A 6,308-nucleotide genomic window follows, 5' to 3' on the forward strand; every position below is an offset into this window, starting at 1 on the left:
AGTGCTGTGTCAAGTCAGCGCCACTACAATAATGAAGATGATGATTACTTTGGATTTCCACAATTATCACATCATCTCTGCCTATTGGGATATGAAGGCCCAAATGCTGAGGGTGACCCAATTCCTTCTGTTGCTGAATTTTCCACTTCTCCACCCAAATGAATTTTTCCCTTTTCAGATCTTTCCTGGGAAAATCAGTTATAATCTGAGGCACGAGTCACCATCTGTCTCTCTGGCCTTATGCCGAACAACTTCATTAAAAATTGTGGGAGAATTTGCTGCACTGTTCTCAGCTTGCATCATAGCAGGCAGAAAGAAGTTGGCAAGGAGGAGTATCAGATCTTAGGAAGCAAGGGAAGCAGATCTTGTGACCAGGTCTTGAATGCACATAGTTTTTGGGAGGTGATCCCAGGAAGCACTGGTATGAGAGTGGAGAAGTGAGACAAGGGAAGGTAGGATGTTTATACAAGGAGTATTTTTAAGTTGGTTTCTACTGTGTGCTATTGAGGAACAATCCCACTGGTGGTCCTAGGACACTGTCTAGAACATGCTTCAGGGTCATGTCAATCAAAGGGTGAGAAAGTAGGGGTATTAATCATCAATGCCTGTCCATGAACATTTGAGGGAAGCCCCCAGGGGGGTTATTGCCCATGCTCCTGTGGCCACATGGAGGGCAAGCAGAGGGTACATTTGCAGTTGCAGGTGATTATAGTTAGGAAGCCCATTGGTGTGTACAGGAAAGGTGAGTGCAATGGGGATACGATGGGACATCTACAGCATCTACTAAAAGGTGTCAGGTGGGTCAATACTGAGAGTCCTGCTAGAGCTGTAGGCAGGAAGGAAGCACCAATCCATAGAACACACTTTACTGGATTCATTTTGATAATATTTTATTAAAAAATTTTGCATCTGTGTTCATGAGGGAAATTGATCTATGGTTTTCCTTTCTTGTGATGTTTTTGTCTTGCTTTGGTATTGGAATAAAACTAGCCTCATAAAATGAACTGGGAAGCATTCCCTTATTACATATTTTTGGGAAGAAATTTTATAATATTTTGCTCCTTAAATGTTTGGTAGAATACCAGTGAAGCTATGTGGGCTTGGGCTTTTCTTTTCTTTTTTTCTGTAAGCTACAATTTTATACAATTGTCTTCAAGATTCATGGGTTCTGGGTTGGAGTTTGATAGTTTCAGGTATTTACTGCTAGCTCCTCAAATTCACTAGAACCTAAAAAGGGTTGTCTATATTGCGCGTAAGAGTGCCCACCAGAGTGACCTCCTGGCTCCTTTTGGAATCTCTCTGCCACTGAAGCTTCTTTCATTTCCTTTCACTTCTCCTTTTTGGTCAAGAAGATGTTCTCCATCCCACGACGCCAGGTCTACATTCCTCCCCGGGAGTCATATTCCACATTGCCAGGGAGATTCACTCCCCTGGGTGTCTGATCCCACGTAGGGTGGAGGGCAGTGATTTCACCTGCCAAGTTGGCTTAGTTAGAGAGAGAGGGCCACATCTGAGCAACAAAGAGGCATTTGGGAGGAGGTTCCTAGGCACAATTGGAGGGAGGCCTAGCCTCTCCTTTGCAGCAACAGTCTTTCCAAGGGAAAGTCCTGTGGTAGAGGGCTCAGCCCATCAAACCACCAGTCCCCTAGGTCTGTGAGCACATCAGCAACCATCGAGGTGGGGAAGCCCAATACCCTTGTATTCTCCACCAGCTCCTCAAGGGGGCTCTGCATATATTTTTCCTTGTTTTTTTTTTTTTTAATTAACTCTTTTTTTTTTCAATCAACTATATAAAAAAAATTTAAAAAACATATAATAAAAAAGCGTTTCAAGAGGCGGGGCAAGATGGCGGACTGGTGAGCTGTATGTTTTAGTTACTCCTCCAGGAAAGTAGGTAGAAAGCCAGGAACTGTGTGGACTAGACACCACAGAGCAATCTGACTTTGGGCATACTTCATACAACACTCATGAAAACGTGGAACCGCTGAGATCAGCGAAATCTGTAAGTTTTTGTGGCCAGGGGACCTGCGCCCCTCCCTGCCAGGCTCAGTCCCGTGGGAGGAGGGGCTGTCAGGTCCGGGAAGGAGAAGGGAGAATGGCAGTGGCAGCCCTTATCGGAAACTCATTCTACTGATCCAAACTCCAACCATAGATAGACTGAGACCAGACACCAGAGAATCTCAGAGCAGCCAGCCCAGCAGAGAGGAGACAGGCCATAGAAAAAAACAGCACGAAAAACTCCAAAATAAAAGCGGAGGATTTTTGGAGTTCTGGTGAACATAGAAAGGGGAAGGGCAGAGCTCAGGCCCTGAGGCTCATATGCAAATCCCGAAGAAAAGCTGATCTCTCTGCCCTGTGGACCTTTCCTTAATGGCCCTAATTGCTTTGTCTCTTAGCATTTCGATAACCCATTAGATCTGTAAGGAGGGCCCTTTTTTTTTTTTAATCCTTTTTTCTTTTTCTAAAACAATTACTCTAAGAAGCCAATACAGAAAGCTTCAAAGACTTGCAATTTGGGCAGGTCAAGACAAGAGCAGAACTAAGAGAGCTCTCAGACAAAAGGCAATAATCCAGTGGCTGAGAAACTAAACACCACAACTTCCCAAGAAAAGGGGGGTGTCCGGTCACAGCCATCATCCTGGTAGACAGCAAACACTCCTGCCCATCGCCAGCCCCACAGCCCAGAGCTGCGCCACACAACCCAGTGTGACGGAAGTGCTTCAAATAACAGGCACACACCACAAAACTGGGCGTGGACATTAGCCTTCCCTGCAACCTCAGCTGATTGTCCCAGAGTTGGGAAGGTGGAGCAGTGTGAATTAACAAAGCCCCATTCAGCCATCATTTCAGCAGACTGGGAACCTCCCTATACAGCCCAGCAGCCCAGAACCGCCCTGGGGGGACGGCACTCACCTGTGACATAGTACAGTCATCCCTCAACAGAGGACCAGGGGGTGCACGGCCTGGAAGAGGGACCCACTTGCAAGTCTCAGGAGCCATACGCCAATACCAAGGACTTGTGGGTCAGTGGCAGAGACAAACTGTGGCAGGACTGAACTGAAGGATTACACTATTGCAGCAGCTTTAAAACTCTAGGATCACCAGGGAGATTTGATTGTTAGAGCGACCCCCCCCCTCTCTGACTGCCCGGAAACACGCCCCATATACAGGGCGGGCAACACCAACTACACACGCAAGCTTGGTACACCAATTGGATCCCACAAGACTCACTCCCCCACTCACCACAAAGGCAAAGCAGGGGAGAACTGGCTTGTGGAGAACAGGTGGCTCGTGGACGCCACCTGCTGGTTAGTTAGAGAAAGTGTACTCCACGAAGCTATAGATCTGATAAATTACAGATAAGGACTTCAGTTGGTCTACAAATCCTAAAAGAACCCTATCAAGTTCAGCAAATGCCAAGAGGCCAAAAACAACAGAAAATTATAAAGCATATGAAAAAACCAGACGATATGGATAACCCAAGCCCAAGCACCCAAATCAAAAGATCAGAAGAGACACAGCACCTAGAGCAGCTACTCAAAGAACTAAAGATGAACAATGAGACCATAGTACAGGATACAAAGGATATCAAGAAGACCCTAGAAGAGCATAAAGAAGACATTGCAAGACTAAATAAAAAAATAGATGATCTTATGGAAATTAAAGAAACTGTTGACCAAATTAAAAAGATCTGGACACTTATAGTACAAGACTAGAGGAAATTGAACAACAAATCAGTGACCCAGAAGATGACAGAATGGAAAATGAAAGCATAAAAGAAAGGATGGGGAAAAAAATTGAAAACATCGAAATGGACCTCAGGGATATGATAGATAATATAAAACGTCCGAATATAAGACTCATTGGTGTTCCAGAAGGGGAAGAAAAGGGTAAAGGTCTAGGAAGAGTATTCAAAGAAATTGTTGGGGAAAACTTCCCAAATCTTCTAAACAACATAAATACACAAATCATAAATGCTCAGTGAACTCCAAATAGAATAAATCCAAATAAACCCACTCCGAGGTATATTCTGATCACACTGTCAAACACGGAAGAGAAGGAGCAAGTTCTGAAAGCAGCAAGAGAAAAGCAATTCACCACTTACAAAGGAAACAGCATAAGACTAAGTAGTGACTACTCAGCAGCCACCATGGAGGCGAGAAGGCAGTGGCACGATATATTTAAACTTCTGAGTGAGAAAAATTTCCAACCAAGAATAGTTTATCCAGCAAAGCTCTCCTTCAAATTTGAGGGAGAGCTTAAATTTTTCACAGACAAACAAATGCTGAGAGAACTTGCTAACAAGAGACCTGCCCTACTGGAGATACTAAAGGGAGCCCTACAGACAGAGAAACAAAGAAAGGACAGAGAGACTTGAAGAAAGGTTCAGTACTAAAGAGATTCGGTATGGGTACAATAAAGGATATTAATAGAGAGAGGGGAAAAATATATATGACAAACATAAACCAAAGGATAAGATGGCTGATTCAAGAAATGCCTTCACGGTTATAACGTTGAATGTAAATGGATTAAACTCCCCAATTAAAAGATATAGGTTCGCAGAATGGATCAAAAAAAAATGAACCATCAATATGTTGCATACAAGAGACTCATCTTAGACACAGGGACACAAAGAAATTGAAAGTGAAAGGACGGAAAAAAATATTTCATGCAAGCTACAGCCAAAAGAAAGCAGGTGTAGCAATATTAATCTCAGATAAAACAGACTTTAAATGCAGGGATGTTTTGAGAGACAAAGAAGGCCACTACATACTAATAAAAGGGGCAATTCAACAAGAAGAAATAACAATCGTAAATGTCTATGCACCCAATTAAGGTGCCACAAAATACATCAGAGAAACACTGGCAAAACAAAAGGAAGCAATTGATGTTTCCACAATAATTGTGGGAGACTTCAACACATCACTCTCTCCTATAGATAGATCAACCAGACAGAAGACCAATAAGGAAATTGAAAGCCTAAACAATCTGATAAATGAATTAGATTTAACAGACATATACAGGACATTACATCCCAAATCACCAGGATACACATACTTTTCTAGTGCTCATGGAACTTTTTCCAGAATAGATCATATGCTGGAACATAAAACAAGCCTCAATAAATTTAAAAAGATTGACATTATTCAAAGCACATTCTCTGGCCACAATGGAATACAATTAGAAGTCAATAACCATCAGAGACTTAGAAAATTCACAAATACCTGGAGGTTAAACAACACACTCCTAAACAATCACTGGGTTAAAGAAGAAATAGCAAGAGAAATTGCTAAATATATAGAGACGAATGAAAATGAGAACAAAACCTATGGGATGCAGCAAAAGCAGTGCTGAGGGGGAAATTTATAGCACTAAACGCATATATTAAAAAGGAAGAAAGAGCCAAAATCAAAGAACTAATGGATCAACTGAAGAAGCTAGAAAATGAGCAGCAAACCTATCCTAAACCAAGTAGAAGAAAAGAAATTAACAAGGATTAAAGCAGAAATAAATGACATAGAGAACAAAAAAACAATAGAGAGGATAAATATCACCAAAAGTTGGTTTTTTGAGAAGATCAACAAGATTGACAAGCCCCTAGCTAGACTGACAAAATCAAAAAGAGAGAAGACCTATATAAGCAAAATAATGAATGAAAAAGGTGACATAACTGCAGATCCTGAAGAAATTAAAAAATTATAAGAGGATACTATGAACAACTGTATGGCAGCAAACTGGATAATGTAGAGGAAATGGACAATTTCCTGGAAACATATGAACAACCTAGACTGACCAGAGAAGAAACAGAAGACCTCAATCAACCCATCACAAGCAAAGAGATCCAATCAGTCATCAAAAATCTTCCCACAAATAAATGCCCAGGGCCAGATGGCTTCACAGGGGAATTCTACCAAACTTTTCAGAAAGAACTGACACCAATCTTACTCAAACTCTTTCAAAACATTGAAGAAAATGGAACACTACCTAACTCATTTTATGAAGCTAACATCAATCTAATACCAAAACCAGGCAAAGATGCTACAAAAAAGGAAAACTACTGGCCAATCTCCCTAATGAATATAGATGCAAAAATCCTCAACAAAATACTTGCAAATCGAATCCAAAGACACATTAAAAAAATCATACACCATGACCAAGTGGGGTTCATTCCAGGCATGCAAGGATGGTTCAACATACGAAAATCAATCAATGTATTACAACACATTAAAAATTCGAAAGGGATAAATCAAATGATCATCTCAATAGATGCTGAAAAAGCATTTGACAAAATCCAACATCCGTTTTTG

Source organism: Choloepus didactylus (genome assembly GCF_015220235.1).
Source record: "Choloepus didactylus isolate mChoDid1 chromosome 11 unlocalized genomic scaffold, mChoDid1.pri SUPER_11_unloc1, whole genome shotgun sequence".
In the NCBI taxonomy this organism is placed as follows: domain Eukaryota; kingdom Metazoa; phylum Chordata; class Mammalia; order Pilosa; family Megalonychidae; genus Choloepus; species Choloepus didactylus.